The 22,690-nt window shown below is 51.5% G+C and overlaps 1 long non-coding RNA gene across 2 annotated transcripts; it reads left to right on the top strand.

The window, feature by feature from the left end:
- The first annotated feature begins 114 nt into the window (after positions 1–114).
- On the top strand, positions 115–22,690 carry LOC308625057. 2 transcript variants are annotated; one of them, XR_014017047.1, is made up of 3 exons: positions 115–498; positions 19,671–21,319; positions 21,551–22,690. It is a non-coding gene; the product is annotated as an uncharacterized lncRNA (long non-coding RNA). The 2 variants fall into 2 exon arrangements; XR_014017048.1 differs by lacking the exon at positions 115–498 and adding an exon at positions 13,697–13,830.

Raw genomic sequence — 22,690 nt, 5'->3', positions numbered from 1 at the left:
GCCGGGTCCCGCCCCCGCCCCCGCCCCACCTGCCCCACCCCGCCCCGCCCCGGTGGCCGCGGCCCCTCCCGCCTCTGGCTCGGCCCTTCCCACCGAGTCAGCCGGCCTTGACTTCCCGCCGTCCTCCATGTTTCCTCCCACCACTGCTGGGGTCTTTCCAGTCGGTCATGTTCGGCTGCTTTCGTCCCAGAGTAAGTGGAGGCCTCGCCCTTCCGGCTGTCGCCTGGTTTCCTACCTTCCCGAGCCCTCTACTTTGGGAGACCTTCCCCGGTGGTCGGGGCCGAGGTCCCTTAACCCAAGGCCGGCTGCCCGCAGAATGAGGGCTCTTCTTGCTTTGGCCTCGATTTAAAGAGAAGCTGCCTGGCCTTATGTCTCCCTGGGGCGGCTCCTTGCCAACCTTCACTCGTGAAACACACTGTTAACTCGGCACATCATGCGGAGCAGGAGGAATTAGAAGCTCGTCGTCCAGGTGGGAAGATCGGTCGGAGGCTTATGGGAGTAAGTCTCAGATACCATCACTGAATAGTAATATGTCTGAGGGCCGGGCAGCCCGGGAGTGCTTCCTGAACTTGAGGTTCAGGTGGCCCAGAGGAGAAGACAAAGGCTGTAGCCTGGCTTCTGTTCTTGCCTCTACTGCCCATCACCCGCCCTCTTGCCCTTTGACTCTGCCCACTGCTACCTCTTTGATGGTCCAGTGCCAGAGTGCTTAGGGTGTTTCTCCCCCGCTCAAGAAAGTCCCGCAAATGATAAACGTTGGCGAGGATGTGGAGAAAAGGGAACCCTCCAACACTGTTGGGGGGAATGTAAATTGGTGCATGGAAAGCAGTATGGAGGTTCCTTAAAAAAATTAAAAAGGGAACTACCCAGCAATTCCACTCCTGGGTATTTATCCAAAGAAAATGAAAGCACTACTTGAAAATACATTTGCACCCCTGTGTTCATTGCAACATTATTTACAGTAGCCAAGATATGGAAACAGCATAAGTGTCCATCAATAGATGAAGGGATAAAGAAAATGTATATACACACAATGGAATATTACTCAGCCATAAAAAAGAATGAAATCTTGCCACTTGGCAGCAACATGGATGGACCTAGAGGGTATTATGTGGAGTGAAATAAATCAGAGAGAGAAAGCCAGGTACTGTATGATTTCACTTACATGTGGAATCTAAAAAACAGACAAATACAACTAAACAGAAACAGAGTCATAGACACAGAGAACAAACAGGTGGTTGCCACAGGGAAGGGGGTAGGGGTAGGAGAGAATTAGGTGAGGGAGATTTAAGAGGTACAAACTTTTACTTACAGAATAAATGAGTCATGGCAATGAAATGTACAGTGTGGGGAATATAGTCCATAATTATGTAATATCTTCGTATGGTGACGGATGGTAACTAGACTTGTGGTGATCATTTTGAAATGTATAGAAATATCGAATCACTGTGTTATGGATCATGAACTAACACAGTGTTGTAGGTCAATTATACTTCAAAAACAAGCAAACAAACTCAGAAAAAGAGATCAGGCTTGTGGTTACCAGAGGTGGGGAGGGGAGGGGAAGGGGAATTGGATGAAGGTAGTCAAAAGGGACAAACTTCCCATTATAAGGTAAATAAGTACTAGGGATGTAATGTACAATATAATACATGATTAACACTGCTGCAAGTTGTAAAGGAAAATTGTTAAGAGAATAAATCCTGAGCTCTCATCACAAGGAGAAAATATAAATATTTTTCTATTTCTTTATGTGTATGAGATGTGGATATTCACTAAACCCACTGTGGTAATCATTTCATGATGTATGTGAGTCAAATCACTATGTCGTACACCTTAAATTTATAGAGTGCTGTAGGTCAATTCTATCTCAGTAAAACTGGAAGAAAAAAATTCTTTCTGCAGCTCCCCACATTCAATGAGATAAGTTAAAATTCCTCATCTTGCATCTGTAGGGGGCACTCTGCCCTCCCCAGCACCCCAGGTCTGCACCTGGCATGTGGTGTGTGCCCTCTGGCTGGCCTGCCTTCCCATCTTCACTTGTAGAAATTCTATGGCCCCTTAAACATTCCTTTCCTCTTTCTCACCAGAGGATGAGGAGATTCCCCCTACTTTTGAAATCCCAAAACCCTTTCATATTTTTTTCAAAATGAAGTTTCCTTTGGTGGTTTTTTTAATTACAAAAACAAAACCTGCTCAATTACCGAAACATCAGAAAATACCAATAAGGAAAAAAAAAAAGTAACTCAAAATAACACTCACCAGAAACAGCCTGCGTTACTACTTTAAAGTACATATTTTGCTCTGTTTATGATCGTTGTTAGATCTGTCTCATTGATGCATTCGTTGGAAAACACTTCAGTATCCTGTTACGAGGGTATGTCCTTAGGGCAGGAGGGGGATGAGCGTGTTACAGGAGGTCAAGGAGAGAGGCTTAAAGGCCAGGGTGGCTTAAATGAGGAGCCTTTGACCCAAATTGGGAAGCATGCTTCAGAACCCCAGGAAAAGTGGTTGCAATCATGGGAGAATCAAGCAAAGCTGGGGCTGGGGCCGTCTGGGGTCTGGGCTGGAGCTTACAGTTGGGGGAGGCGTGTGGGGAGGTGTAGGTGGGGATGTAACTAGAGGTGCCTCATGGTCCTGGACTCTGCACGCGGGGGTGAGGGGTCACTGAAGTGTTTATAAGCAGGGAACCTGTGCTTTAGGTAGTTGGGTGGCTGGTGGCAGGGGGCGGTTGGGGGTTGAGAGGAGGAGCAGGCAGGAGGCTCCTTGAGGACAAGGACCATTGTCTCTTATCTCCAGGCCTTGGCTCAGAGCTTTGGGGGGTTAGACTGAAAGGTGAGGTGTATCAGGGCACCTGCAATTGGGGAGGGGGGCAGCAGGAGATGAAGGTGAGCCGGGGACCCGTGGAGGTACGTTAGGAGGCTGTGGAGTAGTTCAGGTGAGAGACCAAGGGGTGGGGCAACGGGGTGGAGGCTGGAGAGAGGGGGGCAGACCAGGAGAGGGGGCAGCGAGGGCAAGATCAGAGTCAGGCCAGCTGGAGCCCAGGAGGATTTCATTCATTTCTTCTTGCAGTGTTTCTGGAGAGCCTGCTCTGTGTCCTGTACATACCCGATGCTAAGACGACACGCCCTCTATCTCACCTGGAAAAATCTCAGTGCAGGCCAGACCAGTATAAGCCCCTGGGGTCTTTGCTTGTGGTGTAACCCAGCAGGACCCTATGGGGCCTTCCTGGGACAGGCCTCCCCCATATCCTCTGCTTTAGCTCTCTCTTAAGTACCTACGGTAATAGTATTTGATGCACATTTCCTGAGTTGTTTTACAGATGCTAAACCCCCCCACCAAAGGGAAGATGTTAACTACTTGATGACCTGAACACATAGCCCCAGGCCTCCTGGAGCCTAAGGATTGGTCATGTGACCCCCTGTGACCCCGCCCTGTTACCTCACCATCAGCCAATCAGAGAACTGTGCACGAGCTGATCACAGACCCTGCGACCCTTGTCCCTTGCCTGGCTTTTAAAAAAGCTTTGCTGAACCCCTTCGAAATCCTTCCTGGAGCTTGGGGGTTTTTTAGGGCATGAGCCACCCGTCCCCTTGCATGGCCCTGCCCTGATAAACCTTCCTGTGCTCCAAACGCCGACGTTTTGGTATGTTTGGCCTCACGGTGCGTCAGGCACACGAACTCGTGCTAACGGGGAGATGTGGCCTAGGAAATAGCAGGGGCTGGGGTGTGTACCCAGGTCTGCCGGAGCCGGGAGAGGCTTCCAGCAAGGGGGACACCGCCGCTGACTTTGGAAGGCGGGCCAGCAGACAAGGCTGGGGAGGGAACTCCAGGCAGAGGGAAGCATGTGGAAAGGCACAGGCACAAAACCACAGGCAGCTGCTGGGGAAACCACCATAGTGGGTGAGACAGGGAAAGAAGGAGGACTGGGAAGGAGCAGCAGCGGAAACAAAGTTCCCTAAATGTTGCCAGTGGTGGCCACGGGCAGAGGAGTTTTGGTGCTCTTTGCCAGGTCACTGCCCCTGACCCACCGTGGCCAAGGGTGGTTGGGGTCCAGCAGGGTGTGGGGTGCTGAGGCCGGAAACCAGACGAGGTCTCACGGTGCTGTTCTCAGCCAGAGTCCACCTGCCTTGGGATAACAGGTCTAAGGAGAGAAAGGATTTTATCTTTTTTATATTCTCCTCTCCTCTCCCCGCCCCACCTCCTCATTCACAAGCCCAGATGGGAGGCGTTGAGCAAACATTGAAGCTTATAACAGAAACTCCTCCTAAGGGTAATTGTGAGCCCTGGCTGAGGTCATCCACCTGCCACTGGAGTGCCCAGGGAATGTTGGCTACTGTTACTATTACTGTTATTATTTACCCTCAAGAAACCGTTGGTGGGAGAGGGCTACGGTGAAACATCAAATTACGTACAATCAAGGAGTCCTGAGAATGTGAGTGAGGAGATCTGAATTCTGTTCTTGATCCCACCCTTTGGTTTATTTTGGACGAGCCACCTCCTCTGTCTGGGCCTGTACAGTGACATTTTGAATTAGGAGATGTCAGGTCCCCTCTATTGTGTGGTGCCCTGAGCCTCCGCCCCAAAGTGTGTTTGTTAGAGGCGTTGAGTCCTACAGGCAACCAAGAAAGGGAGCAATGGAAAAAATATGGTTTGCTTTAACTGGAAGGGGAAAATCTGGGTAAGCCCCTGAGTCAGAGGTCACATGAAGGCAGTGAGGCCTTCCAGGTTCTGTGTTGATGGAGTGGGAAAACTTTTCCTACCTTCCCTCAGGACATCCTGTTTCTGGAAAAACCCCTGCTCTGGCTGAGGGTTCACTTTGGCTCTTGTGCCCCACCTGGTGGTAAGATTTGAACACAGGGCTGGGGAGCTGAGGACTGGCCACACCCATCTGCCTGGGACCGTTCTTGCTTCCCGCTATGGGAGGCGGCTGGAGAACCCACTCTCATGGGCCACTAAGGCCTCCCAGCTGCCACACTGGTGGCCATTTCTCCTTGCCATGACCCTGCTGACCAGCCCTTCTTTCTAGACACCTCTCCCTTGCTGTCCCTGGGTTGCACCATCTTGGTTCACTCCCTTCCCTTCTAGAAACGTCTTTGCTGCGCCTCTTACTAAGCTCAAATGTCACCACTCCGTGAAGCCTTGAACACTCGGTCTTTTCCTCCGTGGATTACCTTGTTTGGATCTTTCCTGTGTGACTCATTGGCCTTCATCGTAATCTCTCCTGTGTACACGTTTTGGAGGCGAGTTCCTCTAAATACACGTGCGATTGGTTAGTTTCTGTGTTCTCCAAGCGTCCAGTCCCTTGCCGGCCCATAGCAGCCCTCTGCAAACTTGTGAAAAAACTGCCAGGGAGTGGGTCTGCCTCAGGCATGGCTCCTCTGTCCTGTGTTCCCCTCTTTCCCTGGACGTGCATCCCCCCTTGTTCCTCCCACCGTCTTTCCTTTGAAATTTTCTTTAAATTCATCGTGATATCTGAGGGCCTGTAGAGCATTTCCCTAACCCTAATGTCCCCGCAAATATGCCCACATCCTAACCCCCCAAATCTGTGAAGATACTACCTTCCAGGGCAAAAAGGATTTTGCACGTGTGACTACGTTACGATCTTGAGATGGGGAGGCTATCGTGGCCTGTACTCACGGGCTCAGTGTAATCCCACGAGTCCTTAGAAGAAGAGGCAGGAGCGTCAGAGCCAGAGAGGGAGACGTGGAGGTGGAGGCTGAGATGGGAAGGACGCAGGGCCGCAAGCCAAGGAATGCAGGCAGCTCCAGAGGCTGGAAACGGCAAGGAAGCAGATTCTCCCCTAGGGCTGCCAGAGGGAGCAGATGTCATCCTGCCGACTCGTTTTTGGGCTTCTGACATGCAGAATGGTAAAGTCACGTGTGCTTATTTTAAGCCATTAAATTTGTGGTAATTTGTCACAGAATCAATAGTATACTCATAGACATGTCAAAATAAATATCAAGATCAGACTTCGTAATCTCCGAGGGCCTCCCTGCACAAGAGGCCGCCTGCCCTTCTCCTTGCCCACACCCTGCAGTCAGCCCCGACCCCTCCTCTCACCTGGGATTCCTCTGCCCCTGCTGGGCCCACACTGTTCCCGTCACTGGTAGGAGGTGCCACCGAGGCTGTCCAATTTAAAAATGAAGAAGCGAGCCTAAGGCAGGAGAGAGCGATTTATTTTGTTTCTTATTTTTTTCTCTGTTCAAATGACAGGGTTTTATTGGATTGTTGGTGTCTTTTAAAAATTTTTTATCTTTTTCGAGGAAGTTTATTTATTTATTTGTTTATTTTTTAATTGAAATATAGTTGATTTACAATGTTGTGTTAGTTTCCCATGTAGGTTATCACAAAATATTGAGTAGAGTTCCCTGTGCTCTATAGTAGATCCTTGTTGGTGATCTGTTTTATATATAGTAGTGAGTATATGCTAATCCCAATCTCCTAATTTATCCCTCCCCACCCAAGAGAGAGGGATTTAGAGAAAAGAGCAGACCTCAGGGCTTCTGAGTCCAGCTCCGTGTTGATGGCTCAGCTTTCCTTCCTCACGCTCCACCCAAGGTGGGGCCGTGTCCTCGAAGCCCTTCCTCAGTCCAAACAACTGTCCCATCCTCCTACCCGCCTTCCTGTCATTCACTCATCCAGTCTGCACACATCACTGGACCCACTGCCTTGCCCTGTCACTGGGCTTGGGCTGCCGTGGGCCGCCCTCCTCCCACCATAACTTCTTTTCAGTGTGTTGAACACACGCGTAGTCCATGTGGAGACCACCCACGCGGAGTATGGAGTTTATGAAGATTTCACGGAGAACTGAATGAGGGGTGACAGCTTGCATGCCAGAGAACACCATTCTCAAAATGCTTTTTGGATCTTTCTTCAAACTTCCATTCTGTGCAGCCATGCCTGCCTGGTCTCCTGCACCCCTGCCCAGCCCCTGCCAGCCTCTGGCCGCTGCCCTCCGCTTCACGGGGAGCAACGTAGCTGTCACTCGGCATTTCCAGTCTGCATCCTCCACTTCCCACTACCCCAGCTCAGCAAAACAAATCATGTGTCTCAGGATCTGTCCACTTTAGGAGATTGGGTGGGGGGTGACGAAGAGTTGTAAGTAACTAATATTTTTTTAATTAATTAATTAATTTATTTTTGGCGTGTTGGGTCTTCGTTTCTGTGCGAGGGCTTTCTCTAGTTACAGCGAGCAGGGGCCACTCTTCATCGCGGTGCGCGGGCCTCTCACTGTCGAGGCCTCTCTTGTTGCGGAGCACAGGCTCCAGACGCGCAGGCTCAGTAGTTGTGGCTCACGGGCCCAGTTGCCCCGCGGCATGTGGGATCTTCCCAGAACCAGGGCTCGAACCCGTGTCCCCTGCATTGGCAAGCAGATTCTCAACCACTGCGCCACCAGGGAAGCCCCAGTAACTAATATTTAATATCATCTTTTTGTCGTAACCCCTAAAGCTTTGCTTCGCTCATTTTTCCTGCTCGAAAACCTCTCGGGCTCCACTTACTGCTAAATTGTTTGCCATCACACTTATCACCTTCTCACAGAGGAAAGAATTTTCTTAGTATGTGTGTTGTTTATAATCTGCCTCCTTCCGCCGGAATGTAAACTCCTCTAGAGCAGAGACTGTGACCGTCTTGTTCTCAGAAGTATCCCAAGGGCCTTGAACAGTACCCGACACACAGCAGGTGCACAGTAAATATTTTCTGAATGTATGAAAGGCTCATGTCCTGATTCTAAGCTCATCATAAAGGCTCTCTGCTCTCTTGTCATTACCTATAGTATTTACACTTCTGTTCCCTCTCTTGGGACACTGCATGCACACCCACACCTATGGCTGGGTTCCCACCTCCTCTTCTCTCTGCCCCAGTCCCTGGCCCATCCTTTTCTCTTCTCCCCCATAAGCAGCCCCCATCTTTGAGGCCAGCTCGGCCCCTGCCTTTCCCGAATCCTCCATCATCCCAGTCTGCGCTGGCCCTCCCTCTCAGCACTCCTGTAGTAGTTTCTTTCTGAATTACCCACTAGACTCCGATCAGACGTTGTCCTGGATGGTAATTTCATGTGTGTGGTTTTCTTTTTTGGCTGAGCCGCGAGGCATGCGGATCTTAGTTCCCCCACCAGGGATCGAACCCGTGCCCCCTGCAGTGGAAGCACGGAGTCCTAACCACTGGACTGCCAGGGAATTCCCAGTAATTTCATGTTTCATGCATCTTTTTAAAAAAATGTCCCCCAATAGATGATCAGCTCCTGTAGTACCCACAGTAGGTACTCTGCAGACACTAGATGAAAAAATAAGCCCAAAGAACGAACACTTGGATGGGCACAACTGCTATGCGTAAACCCGTTTAATCCTCAAACGGCCCTCTGAGGTTGAGAGTCTTACTACGTCCATTTCACACATGGGGAAATGGAGGCCGCATGAATTCACTTGCTAGGAAGCAGCGGAGCCGGAATTTGAGCCCAGGTGATCTGGCTCCAGGACCCGGGTGCTGAACTACCTCTGCATGGCGTAAATGGCTGTGTGAACATTGGTGCTCTCTCTGTCTTTCTTGCCCTTTGGTTGTGGAGGTGGGTGAAGGGACTGCAGGTGACACCCGAGGGGTTGTGCCATCTTGTAGGTGCCCCCAGCAAGCTGAGCGTCTGAGTCTTAGGGGCCGAAGACAGGTGGAGAGTTTGCGTCTTGGTCCTGCCTTTACTGGAGCCTGTCCTTCTGAGGCTCCCTTTTCAGCTGCGGAGCCAGGAGGATGACTGCTTTTCCTCCACCACGGGGAATGGGGATGGCTGCTGACCTCTGTTCTGGGTGATGGTTCTAGATTCCCGGGGGGGATTAGAGGCTGGACACAGGGCTCCTCCTAGATGAGCTGTGTGTGTGTGAGTGTGTGTGTGTGTGTGTGTGTGTGTGTGTAGCAGACCTGGGATCTTTGTGTGTGTGTGTTCAGGCACATCTGGGCAGGTGAAATATAGTTAAGATGAACATGAAGGTAAGAAACTGTGGCTGGTGTCCCCCTGGGGCCTGTGGGAGGGGTTCAGAAAGAGGGGACATTGCCGTGGGGTACTGCCTGCAGAGAGGTGGAGTCTGGACCCCGTGGTGGGGCACAGGAGGCCCTGGTAAGGTGGCCTCTGCCAATGCCCATCACCCGTTCCCCCCTTCTGGCAACTTCTATGCTTTAGCCATTTTGTACTGCTCTTCTTTTTGTCTTTTTTCCTTCTCTCTCTTTCTTGCTAACTCTTTTATTTTGGAATAATTTTAGGTTTACAGAAAAGTTGCAAAGATAGTACAGCTTCCCCCCAATGTCAACATCTGAAAGAAAAGTGGTTTATTTGTCAAAACTAAGTACAGTACTATTAACTAAACTGCAGATGTTATTCAGATTTCACCTGTTTTTCCACTGATGTCCTCTTCCTGTCCCAGAGTCCAATCTAAGATCCCACATTGATTTAGCATTTTGAATTCGTTTTAATTCTCTGAACGCCCTGGGCTCATTCCTGCCTCTCTTCCTTTGACTCTGTCATTCTCGTCGTCTACAGTAAATTTCCTATTCCCAGCAAACTCCTATTCATCCTGCAGCAACCCCTCTTTCAGTCAGGAATAATATGGGGAGTGGTGGTAGGAGTGGGGCTTTGGGATCTGGCTTTTAGCAATGTTAAGTGGGGAGAATTTCCACTGCTCCTTCTGTACTCAGGATCTCTTTGACTCCCATTTGTTTTTTTATTTTTGATAAATTTATTTATTTATTTTTGGCTGTGTTGGGCCTTCGTTGCTGCGTGCAGCCTTCCTCTAGTTGCCGCAAGTGGGGCTACTCTTCGTTGCAGTGCATGGGCTTCTCATTGCTGTGGCTTCTCTTGTTGCAGAGCGCAGGTTCTAGGCACGCGGGCTTCCATAGTTGTGGCGTGTGGGCTCAGTAGTTGTGGCTCATGGGCTCTAGAGCACAGGCTCAGTCGTTGTGACGCATGGGCTTAGTTGCTCCGCGGCATGTGAGATCTTCCCGGACCAGGGCTTGAACCTGTGTCCCCTGCCTTGGCAGGCGGATTCTTAACCACTGTGCCACCAGGGAAGTCCCACTCTCATTTTGGGTTTTTTTTTGTTGTTGTTTTTTTTGCAGTACGCGGACCTCTCACTGCTATGGCCTCTCCCACTGCGGAGCACAGGCTCCGGACGCGCAGGCCCAGCGGCCACGGTTCACGGGCCCAGCTGCTCCGTGGCATGTGGGATCTTCCCAGACCGGGGCACAAACCCGCGTCCCCTGCATCGGCAGGCAGACTCTCAACCACTGCGCCACCAGGGAAGCCCGTCTCATTTGGTTTTTATGTAACCTTCTTTATGCAAATCCAAGCACATGCTGGGGCATACTATTGCTCACTCCCCGCTCCCCCAGCCATGGTTTCTCAAGGTGCTGCATCTGCAGGTGACCTTCACAGGACCCTGCAGATGGCTGAAGGCAGAGCTGGCACAGAGCTCAGGTCTCTCACCCCTGGGAGCTTCAGCGGCTCCTCTGTCCTTCGGGATTATCCGCCTCTAAGGTCTTCCGCTGTCCGGTCTGGGGGTGCTTTGGTGTAACACTAGGCTCGGTTTGGTGGGTAGTGGGTTTCCTGTGGTTTCTCGGCAAACTGCACCTTTAGATAAGGCTGCATCATCCTTTTATTTATTTATTTATAAAGTCCCCTTTGGGGACTTTCCTCAGGATGCTGCAGCCTAGGCTGTCGCTGGTGTCCCTGCAACCCTTCCACCTACCTCTGCCAAGCAGACCAGGAAACCCCCCAGAATGTTGGACCCCTGGGCTCCCTGACTCCACCCACCTCCGGGGGCTTCGGCGGGGCCCCCCCTCCCCCACCCCCGTCCTCTCTGCTCCTGAGTCCCCTGCTTGGGATGCTCTTCTTCACCTGCATCCTTTAACTCTCACGCAGCCTTAGATTTGTACTGTCTCCCGAATGTAACTTCTGTGTAGATCATTCATTTACATGATTGAGAAATAAAGATATAAAAGTGTAGAGAGGGAAGAGTGTATCTCCTGGAAATTGTTATAGATTGAGAGAAATTTAGGACTTACCTCAACCCAGTACCGCATGAGGGCCTTGTCTGGGTCCTGATCCAACCGAACCAATTATTAAAAAAAAAAAAAAAGTTTGTAGGCAATTAGGGAAATTTAAATATAAACTAAGTGTTAGATGATAGTAAGAAACTATTTTTAAGTGTATTAGGTGTGATGATGGAGTTGTGGTATACTTCTGAAAACCCCCTGTCTCTTAGAGCTACATACTGAAGTTTTTTTTTTTTTTACAACTTTATTGGAGTATAATTGCTTCACAATGGTGTATTAGTTTCTGCTTTATAACAAAGTGAATCAGCTATACATATACATCTGTTTTTAAAGCTAGAATGATACGGTGTGTGGGATTTGCTGTACATTTTCAGTCCTTTCCCAAAAGGTAGGGAGATAAATGAAACTAGAAGGCAAAACGGTGGTAACTGTTGATGCTGGGTGATGGGTAGAAGGATTCACTAGACTGTTCTCTCTAGTTTTGTGTGTGTTTGAACACTTCTGTAATAACCCAAAATATCACCATCCAGCCTTGTCCCCCATCAGCCTGGTTCTCCTCCAGTAACCAGTGCTGGTTTTATGTATCCTTTATGCAAATACGAATACATATAATTGCTCCCTCCTCCCTCCCTCCCTTTTTAAGTACCTTGCTACTGGTGCATTTGCTTTTCCCCCCACTTTATTATACGTGCTAGGCAGAATAATGGCCCCTAAAATGTCCACACCCTAATCCCTGGAGCCTGTGGATATGTTACTTTACATGGTAAAAGGGACTTTGAGATGGGGAGGTGATCCTGAATTATCCAGGTGGACCCAGTCTAGTCATGTGGATCTTTAAAATCAGAGCCTTCGCTGGCTGTGGTCAGGGGAAGATGTGAGTAAAGGTCGGAGAGACATGGCAAAGCTGGCTTTGAAGCCGAAGGAAGGGACCACATACTGAGGGTTGACTCTGGCCTCCTGAAGCTGGAAAAGGCAAAGACATGAATTCTGCCCTGGAGCCTCCAGAAGGGAAGGCAGTCCTGCTGACACCTTGATTTTAGCTCGCACTTCTGACCTACACAAATATTATATAAACGTGTGTTTAGGTTTGTGCTAATTTGTTAAGCAGCAACAGGAAACGATTCCATTTTATCTTGGAGCTGTTTCTGTATCAGGGCAGAGGTGGCGGAAGCCCCAGCTCCTCACTTGTACTCGGGGTCTGGAGTCTGACAGGTCTGGGCTTGAGTCCCGGCTCTGCCACGTTCGCTGTGCAATTTTGGGCGAGTTACATCCCTTCTCTGGGCCTGTCTCCTTGTCCGTAAAAAGGCGATAAAAGCACCTGTCTCACAGGGGTGCTCTGGGGGTTAAATCCTACAATGCATCCAAAACATTCAGCACAGTGTCTGGCACAAAGTAAATGCTCAAAAAAAAAAAAAAAAAAAGACAGCTGTGAATAACACTATTAACTCTATAATTATCAGTACAAGGCGCTTTCCCTGGGTTCTCCAGGCCCCATTGTCCTGTCTGTTGACTCCTTATAAACCTGGGAGGCGGCAGATAAATTAGCCCTTGTTTCTGCAGCAAACACCCTCTCTTGCCTGGGTCTGGCTGCTTGTTTCCCTTTGTGTGGGAGCCCTATTTCCCTAGAAGGTGCTCAGCAGCCTGAGGGCCAGGCTCTGTTCCCACGGCTTGGTGCTGGATATTAGGGTTGCAAACTGCTTGGATGATTGATCCATTAGCAGGCAGCTTCCAGAGACGGTTCTCTTCTTCCCAGACTCAAGGTTCCCTCCTTCCCACACCAAGGGCAGGTCAAGGGCAATGTCAGACCCAGGCAGGGCAGGCTCGCGTGCTGCTTCCACATGGCACAGACCCTGAGAGTGATGGGAACCTCCTGGATCCCGGTCACGGTCCCCAGCAGCCAGCGTTTGCGTGAGCTTGCCGCTTCCTGAGGCCAGCCGCTTACTGTCGGGTAGTTTTGGTTATTACAAAGGTTTCCTCCCCGCCTGTGACCCCTGTCCCTGTTCTGCCCTCTGGGGCCACCTGGAAAGGCTCTGCTTCCCTTTCTGCCTTTTAGATGAGTGACAGGTGGCAGAAGGAGTGCAGGCTTGCGGGCAGAGCCTTGGGGTCCAGTCTCCGCTCTGCCACTGACATGCTGGGTGGCCTTGGGATTATGTGAGTCTGTGAGTCTTTTTTGAACCCTGTTTTCTTCCTTCCCTCCCTCCCTCCTCCCTCCCTCCCTCCCTCCTTCCCTCCTTCCTTCCTTCCTTCCTCCCTCCCTCCCTCCCTCTCCCCTCCCTCCCTCCCTTCCTTCCTCCCTCCCTTCCCTCCCTCCCTCCCTTCCTCCCTCCCTTCCTTCCTTCCTCCCTCCCTCCCTTCCTTCCTCCCTCCCTCCCTTCCTCCCTCCCTTCCTTCCTTCCTCCCTCCCTTCCCTCCCTCCCTCCCTTCCTCCCTCCCTTCCTTCCTTCCTCCCTCCCTCCCTCCCTTCCTCCCTCCCTCCTCCCTCCTTCCTTCCTTCCTTCCTTCCTCCCTTCCTTCCTCCCTCCCTCCCTCCTCCCTCCTTCCTTCCTTCCTTCCTCCCTCCCTTCCTCCCTCCCTCCCTTCCTTCCTTCCTTCCTTCCTTCCTTCCTTCCTTCCTTCCTTCCTTCCCTCCCTCCCTCCCTCCCTCCCTTCCTCCCTGCAGGGGCAGCATGGAGTCTTAACCACTGGACCACCAGAGAAGTCCAGAATCCTGTTTCCATAATCTGTGAAAAAGGAACGAAATACCCACCTTTCAGGATCGTTGTGGGATCCTGGAAAACACCCCCATCTAGTGAACACCCAGTAAGTGCTGGGTCCCTTCCCTCCACTCCAGGCCACTCCTGGGCTCCTTAACTGCTCCCTGGGGAGGAGGTTTGGAGGCGGCCCCACCCCTCTTTGCTGCTCTGGCAGGGATGGGCCAGCCTCCAGGGTGGGCCAGCAGTAACGCCTGGAGTCTTTCTTCTGCGGTGGGACAGCCTTTGCCTCAGTCCTTCCCTGCCCGACTTCTGCCTTCTCTGGGCTTCAGCTTCGCAGCTGGGAAGAGGAGAGAGGTCTCCTCTTTGGGGGAGCATCATCCTATCTCAGTGCTGAGACGGAGGCCTGGCCAAGCCCTCCCTCTCCTCTTCTCTGGCCTCACTGTGCCTGGGGGCGCTGAAGCTCCCCTCTCCTCTGCCACAGCCCCACAGATGCTAACGCTTCCCCTCGGCATAGAAACACCGCCTTATTTTTAGTTCTGGCCCTGGTCCACCACACTGTACCCCTCCCTGCGTGAACTTGTCCAGATCTGCAAGTTGTTTTCCCACACACTTAGAACCACAGGAATGCTCTCGGTCAGTACATTTACATGGGCTCTGCTCATATTTCTCTCTCTAGTGGCCCCGGTTGCTTGTACACAATCTGTTTCTGCCACAGACACTCTCCAGTGTGCCTCCCAACTCCGTCCCCATCTCCTGTACCCGCCCCCTGCCCCTCCCTCCAGAAGAGAGGAACAGTCCCTGGAAAACCCCAAAGCTGGCAGGGACGAAGGAAGACAGCAGTGTGTTGATGCACACCCCGCCCCATGCACGCATGCATGCACTGTGTTCTACTTTCCATGGCACGGGGTTGGCCGTGGCTGGATCAGCTCAGTTCTCTGAGGCAAACTGGTTAACCGAGATATTACGACACTTTCCCCCTCAATTTAAATTTATGATGAACAAACAAACAAGCACCCGCTTTGGGGACAAAGAGTCAAAAGCCGATCCTGACGCAGAACAGCAGGCTTCTAAACTGAGACAGGGGTGTCTCCCCAGGGCTGGCAGAGAACACTCTTGCGTTCCAAGAAACTTTAGCAGGAATCCCACTGTCAACGTAGCCCCTGCTGGGGATTGTTCCACTTCTGATTCTAGACAGGAAGCTCCTTGCGGACATGGGACATTTTGTTTTCAACTTTTAAAATCTCCAGTTCCTCAGGGTTAAACCCCAATTCCTCAGGGCCTGTGATATGATGCCCACACCTTAACGGTGCATCTGGTCCCCACTCACCCTCCCCCAACACACACACCCTGGACTCTAGGATGTTTCTTTTATTTTTTAAAATAAATTTATTTATTTATTTTTGGGTGCATTGGGTCTTCGTTGCTGCGCACGGGCTTTCTCTGGTTGCGGTGAGCGGGGGCTACTCTTTGTCGCAGTGCACGGGCTTCTCATTGCAGTGGCTTCTCTTGTTGCGGAGCACAGGCTGTAGGCGCGCGGGCTTCAGTAGTTGTGGCGCGCGGCTTCAGTAGTTGTGGCGCGCGGCTTCAGTAGTTGCAGCACGCGGGCTTTATTAGTTGTGGCTCGCGGGCTCTAGAGCGCAGGCTCAGTGGTTGTGGCCCACGGGCTCAGTTGCTCCGCGGCATGTGGGATCTTCCTGGACCAGGGCTCGAACCCATGTGGCCTGCATTGGCAGATGGGTTCTTCTTTTTTAGAGTTCTTTCATATATATTTTAAATATACATGTGCAATACATTAAATATATAGAGATGTGTGAATATATATTTACATATAGATATGTAAATATATATATCTCTCTCTCTCACAAAGGGCATACATATGCACACTCACATGTCTGTGCGCATACCCCAACAGGACCCATCTATACATAAACCAGATGCAGTCCATATCAGGCCAACTTGGACACAAATGAGAGCCCTGCCTTAGCAGATTGCAGACTGCAACTGCATTGGAGTAACCCTTCAGTTTCTTCTACCAAGTGTAAGGCCATTTAGAAATACACTGAGAAGACCTCCTTTGGGTGTGTGGCAGAGCCCGGGGCCCCTCTGGCAGTGCACAGTTTGCCTGAGTAAGGACTGCAGGATTGAGATGTGAAGGAGCTATCGAGGAGGAGGGACTTGTGCTGTTTTGGGTCCTGAAACTAATAAGCAAACATCCATAGAGTGACTTTAGCTCCAGGAACAAGGCACTAGTGTCAGAATCCTTACTTATCTCAGCTTTAAGCAAATTTCAGGAGGAAGCGAAGAGAAGTGTGTGTTGCTGCTGCTCGTCACCATCCAGCTTGACCCAGAGAACCGGGCACAGCTTTTAGGGGTGGAGAAATTCAGAGGTCAATCAGGCCGACTTGTAAGATAAAAAGAAGTTACTTAAAATGGAAGGATTTGGAAGCAACATAAGAGGTGACAGGTACTGGTTTGGGTTTATAAATGTTCCAAGAAGCCAAACCTTGTATATGGCACCGTTTGCAGCCATATCATTAGCATTATTAATAATCCTCATGACATATTTATATATACGGAAATAGAGTGAAGCAATTCTAGAAGAGGAGGTGAAAGTGAAGGTGAGGGTCTCTGTGCAGCCCAGATGTCAGCACACTTCAGGAAGCTTCAGAACCAACAAAGGCTGAGAGGCATGTATTCCTGCAGCATATAACCAACAAGGGGACATGCATGTTCCTTTCTTCTTCCCCCTGTGTATGACTATACATTTCCCCACCTTTCCCCCCTGTAATACATATCCATGCACACTTTAAAAAAGTGACAGGTGGCTTCTTAACCACCGTGCCACCAGGGAAGTCCCTAGGATGTTTCTTAAAACTGATAGGCACACTGCCCCTCTGACCTGGCCTCCTGCTCTTCCTTCAGCTGGATCCCTCTCCCCCAGGATCCTTCCTTCTTTGGGCCTTGCTCCAAAGGACGCTTATCGGAGATGGCTTCTTGGCTGGCTGTATGGCACAGCCCTGCCCACTCCATGTGTCCCTGTCGTCTCCCCTGCTTTGCTCCCTCTGTTGACTTTATCCCCAGCTGACGTGGTATATGTTGATTTTTCTGGTCTTTGTCTCCATCCACTTGAATGTGAACTTCACGGGGGCCGTGGCTAGTCCTTACGTTTGCTGCTGTATCTCCAGGACCTAGATGGTGTCCACGGTGGGTGCTGATACTTATTTGTTGAAAGGGAAGCGAGGGCTCAGTGTGTGGATGGATGAGTGACTTGTAGTGGAAGCCTCTCAGGACAGCTGGGCCCCTGGATAAAGGACCATCCAGGGAGGGAGAGCTGGGCCCATGTGGCATCCCCCTACCCAAGAGGGCTGAGTGGCCACCTGCTAGCAAAGGCAGGACACACAGAGAGGGGAGGGCTGGTGTGCGTGGGCTCCCCCAGGAGGCTGTGTCGGGCGTGGCCAGAGATGAGGGGTCCCTGGTCGGCCGCCAGCCCTTGCAGCCCTTCCCTTCCTGTCCAGTGAGTCAGCCAGGCCCGGAAATGTGCTAGGGAAGTGGCCCTCTCAGGAGTACAGCAGGGCTAAGGGTCAACAAAACAAGAACCTGCTCCACTGCCCTCCCACTCTGCCCATCAGAAGCAGGCAACCCACTCGCATCTCCATCGCAGACTGCTGGCCCCCAGAAAGTGAGAGAACGCATCCCCGGCGCTTCAGCCCCCAGCCTGTGGTCCTCTGTGACGCCCCCGAGGAAACGGATGCAAAGCCTCTCCTGCCCGCTGATGCTTGTCTCCTGGTCCCTTGATTTCTGGAGTTGAGGCTGGCAGGGGAGGAGCAGCTGCCCGTTCGGACCCTTCTGCTTCCGGCTTCCTCAGCTGTCGTCTCGTTTCCCCCTCCCCTCTCCCCTTCTTGCGGGTCTCATCACACAGATTGTTTCCGGTTCAGCATCTGTCGCCCCCTCTAGACTGTAGGTCCTTTGTGTTCATTCGCTGCCGTGTCCTCAGTGTGTGACACCCTGTTTGTAAATGAACGACTATGTGAATGAAGGAGGAAGGAAGAAGTTTTGCCCCCTTGGGCTGGTCAGAGCGGCTGTGACAAATGTAGGTGCTTAATCAGCAGGGGCAGCAGGGTGCCCCTCGTGATCACGCCAGCTGGTCCGGAGGGACCTCTCCCGTGTGGGGCTGTGCTCCGGAGAAAGTCCTGCTGAGGCAGCCCACGTAGCCCTGGGGCTCTGGGGGCAGGGTAGAGGGCCTGGTGGATAACACGTTTTCCTCAGGTCCACGCAGCTCACACCTATAGCACTTTCCAGCAATAGAAAGGCCAAGGAGAAAGGCTTCCCGTGTTATGTAAGGCGGAGCCTGAAACTGGATTGGGAGAGGAAAGTGCCAGGGGCTGCTGGGGTACAAGCCCCTCTTTCTCTTTACTCCTGCCTGCGTGCTTCTCTGTTGCGGGACCAGAAAAAGGCAGGGGGGATGAGAAGGACACAGAAGTCTTCTCCTCATCTTTTATTCATATATTCAGTGAATATTTATGGGCCGACTATGTGCCTGACAGTGCAATTGAGCCAAGGACGGAGAGCTGAGTAGACTCAATCCCCAGCCCCAGGGAGCTCACAGCCGGACAGGGAGACAGACAGGTAAACGGTCCCAGGACAAGGCCACAGCTGCTCTGATGGGCTCTATGTAGGGATGCTGTGGGGACAGAGGAGATACTCTGAGTGTGGGACTTGGTGCAGTCTGCATGGAGGAGGTGCCATCAGAAAAAGGCCTTGAAGGATGAATAGGAGTTCGACCTGTAAAGAAAGGGAGGGGGTGGGGAAGGGAGAGAGTACATTACAAGCAGAGGGAGTAGCAGCTGGCAAGGCGGGAAGTTGGGGATGGACTGTGTCGGTCTGGGGTAAGGGGCTTGGGCGTCGGGGTGGTGAGAGAGGGGACCGAGGTCGGAGGGAGAAAGTGTGGCCAGAGCACCTGCTACTCCAGGCTGAGAACTCGGGCTTGCTCCCAAGAGTGGCGGGCGGGGGTGAATCTAGGCCCCACCCTGGTGTGCTGGTTATTTTCTGTTTGCCTTCCTCTGCCAACCCTCTGTAACCTGCTCTGACCTTGTACACTGCTTCACCCGGCCTCCTGGACCGTCTGTTTGGAGGGCAGGAGGAGACTGAAGTTGGGGTATTTATCCTCCAGTATCTCACATTTCCTTTAAGACTCTCTCCCTCCCCACCCTCTCTCTGCCCTTTTGCTTTGGGTGCGGTTGATCCAGCTCTGTAATTCAGCCTCACTGGCCAAAGCCACGATGGATCGCCAAAGCCACGGTGATGAGTTTGGGGAGGGATTTGGGCTCCACCCAGAGCCAGGGAGACTTCAGCTGCGGTTTCTGCGGGAGAGGTAGGGGTTCCTCCCTGATGAGCTTGAACCTGGAGGCACAAACCCTGGAACCACGGTCTCCATTTGTTATCACATGTGGCCTGAGGAAGACAGCTGCTGAGAAATGGAGAGAATTCAGGTCTTTGAGGTCCCAGGCAGGCTGCACTGAAAGGCAGCCCAGCCTGACCCCTGGACTTTTCAGTTAAATGAGCTCCTATTTCCTATTTTGTTTCCCCCAGCCCCACCTTTTTTTTTTTTTTTTTTTTTGTCACTTGCAGCTGAGAGAGTCCTACATGAAGCAATGGTCATCATCAAATTTTGTCTTACATTCTAGTTCTTTTGGAGATGGTGCCTCAGGTAGAAGGTACAATGGGATTCAGTCAGAACGTCACAATTCTCACTTAGGCTACCCCTTCCATCTCGAGCCCGTGTTTGTAAAACAGCACTAACTACACCTGCCTGCTTTGGAGGAAAAGCGAGAAAAGGAAAGGCAGACTGTAGGGCGATTTTCAAGCTTTAGTTATTGTTGTTATAATTTACGTTCCTTGAGGGCAGAAACTGAGGTGGCGGTTTTGTTTGTTTTGTCTGTCCCACAGAGACCGCCAAAGTCCCTCAAAGGAATTGGATGTTCTTCGTACTTATACTCCCCATACAGTCGATGAAGACCAGGAGGTCACAGAGATGAAGCGTCAAGCCCAGGCCAGGCGAAGACTCAGGAATCCGGTGTGCCGACTCAGCTGAGGACAGCAGTGAAGCCTCTCTGCTCTGAGGTGAGGAAGAGGCACTAGAGGAGGATTCTGGCCCTAGGACCAGCTCTGTCACTGACCTGATGGGTGACTTGAGGTCACTTTAGCCCCCAGGCCTCAGTTTCCACATCATTCAAATGGGGCCAACCCTCACCTGCAGGGATCAGCAGGTTCTATGTTGAAGAGCACACGGGGCCCCCCAGCACCCTTGCTGCTTGCTGTGTGGAGCCGCGGAGCCGCAGGGCGGCCTGGAGAGTGAGAAAGCTGGGGGGCTGGAGGGCTCTCTGCCCCTCCATCCACCTGGGTTCTTTGATTCCTGGGGCGTGAGGGTTTTTTTTTTTTTTTTTTTTTTTGATGTGGACCATTTTTAAAGTCTTTATTGAATTTGTTACAATATTGCTTCTGTTTTATGTTTTGGTTTTTTTGGCCGTGAGGCATGGGATATTAGCTCCCCGAGCAGGGATCAAACCCACACCCTCTGCATTGGAAGGCGAAGTCTTAACCACTGGACCGCCAGGAAAGTCCCAGGGTGTGAGGTTTTGCAGACAGGCCTGTTCTCCCCGGGACGGGGCAGGAAGCTGAGACACTGAGGGGTTAGAGATTGCTCAAGGCCATGTGGCAGCGTCAGGATTCACGCCCCAGCTGGCCCAGCACAGGCCTCTGCCCACCTGTCTGGACAGCAGGTGCCTCCCAGGGCCGCCCACGGACAGCTGTGCTCCATAAATTCCGAGGGGTGGGCTCAGGGCCCTGCTGGCCTGGCCACTCTGAGGTGGCCTTGCTGCGGCCTGGCTGGTGAGGGCGCTGGAGGCCCAGGTTCCCTGCGGTTTCCGTGGGGGGTGGTGTAGCCAGCGGTCCTGCGAGAGGTGGGGACTCCGAGGGGTGGCGCAGACGCTGTCTGTTTTGCTGGGCCTGGGCCCTGAGTGGCTCTTCCGGCCATTGTGCTCTGGGTCATGAACAGAGACCAGGATGCCTCTGTAGCCTTTGTAGTGGACGCAACACCCTGTACTTCCCCGCATTGCAAGGAGGCCCCTGAGTGTGGTCACTTACGGGAGGTCTCCCAGACCTGCCTTCCTCCCCTTGCCCTGGACTCCATCCTCCTCAAGAGGACGTGACCCTCTTTGTGGTGGAGGCCTCTGGCCACTCAGCTCTCCCCGTGACGGGCAACCGTGCGCCCAGATGTCCTTAGGTCCCAGCCACACAACAGATCAACAGCACAGTGAAAATTTTCTGACTTAAGGGCTTTACACACTAATCTTGTCAACAGTTCCACGAAATTGTTGCTATAGTTACCACCCCTTCCCGTTAAAATGAAGGAACCTGAGGCTTAGAGGGGTCCAGTAACCCCCCTAGGACACAGCAGCAGTGAGTGGCAGAGCCAGGTCTCAGACCTCACGTGTCTGAGGCTGGAGCCTGTGTTCGTATCCGCCTGCCACTCGGCCCTGTAGTTAAGCCTAGTACTTTGTGCTTTGGAGGTGGGTAAGGATGAAACAGAGCCACTTGTTCATAAGTCATTTTTTTTTTTTTTTTTTTTTTTTTTTTTGGCGGTATGTGGGCCTCTCACTGTTGTGGCCTCTCCCGTTGCGGAGCACAGGCTCCGGACGCACAGGCCCAGCGGCCACAGCTCACGGGCCCAGCCGCTCCGCGGCATGTGGGATCCTCCCGGACCGGGGCACGAACCCGTGTCCCCTGCATCGGCAGGCGGACTCTCAACCACTGCGCCACCAGGGAAGCCCTATAAGTCATTTTTTTTAATAATAAACTTTTAACTTTAGAACAATTTTAGATTCACAGAATTACTGCACAGACGTAGTACAGAGGATTCCCGTACACTCAACGCCCAGTTTCCCCTATTATTGACATCTAACATTAATGTGGTACACACGTCCCTATTAATGAACCAATATCGATACCTTATTATTAAGTGAAGTCCACAGTTTATTCAGAGTTCTTTATTTTTCACCTACTGTTCCTCTTCCATTACAGGATCCTACCCTGGATCCCACATTGCCTTTAGTCCTCCTGTCTCCTTAGGCTTCTCGTGGCTGTGGCAGTTTTTCAGACTTCCCTTGTTTTTGATGGCCTTGACAATTGGGAATTTTGCAGAATGTTCCTTAATTTGGATTTGTCTGATGTTTTTCTCATGATTGGGCTGGGGTTATGGGTTTTGGGGAGGAAGATCACAGAGGTCAAGTCCCATTTTCATTACATGTCAAGGGTATGTTCTATCACTATGACCTATGATGTTGATGTTGACCTTGATCACCTGGCCGAGGCAGTGTTTGTAGCTGTAAAGTTCCTCTTCCTCTCCAGTACTTACAGTACTTGAGTTATGCTTTGGACACTAGGAGAAGAAGCAGCTGGTGACTCTCCAGGGACTAGAGAGAGGGAGAGAGGGCAGAGCAGGGTGATGGCAGGTCTTGTGGAACAGAAAGGGAATTTGCACCTAGCCAGGAGGAGAAGCGGATGGCCTTCCAGGCAGGCTTGATGCAAGAGAGACTCGGTCCAGGATTCGGGCGGGAGCAGCCACTCAGCCAGGCTCAGCTGTAGGAGGGCGTCTAGGAGTTCCGTGGAGAGCCGGGCGAGAGGAGCTTCACCCCTGGACTCCTGTCTCATTTTCATGGACTTCATCTCCCAACAAAGTGAGCGGCAGTCATCACAGAGACACGCCCACGGAACTGAAAGACATCGCTGCTGTTCCCCTGGAAACTCTCCTCTATCTCCCCACTAGACCACTTTGCCTGAGAGTTCAGGATACGTGAATATTTGTTATAAATCCTGAAATTATTCTGAGAATCAGCACCGTTAGATTGCACTATCCTTTGGGGTCGAAAGTGTAAACTTTGCAAGTAAATGTTTAAAATAGACCACAA

The sequence above is a fragment of the Mesoplodon bidens genome, assembly GCF_964165515.1.
Source record: "Mesoplodon bidens genome assembly, chromosome: 11".
NCBI lineage: Eukaryota > Metazoa > Chordata > Mammalia > Artiodactyla > Ziphiidae > Mesoplodon > Mesoplodon bidens.
The sequence above is the reverse complement of the archived record's forward strand: the minus strand, read 5'-3'. Positions and strand labels throughout refer to the sequence as shown.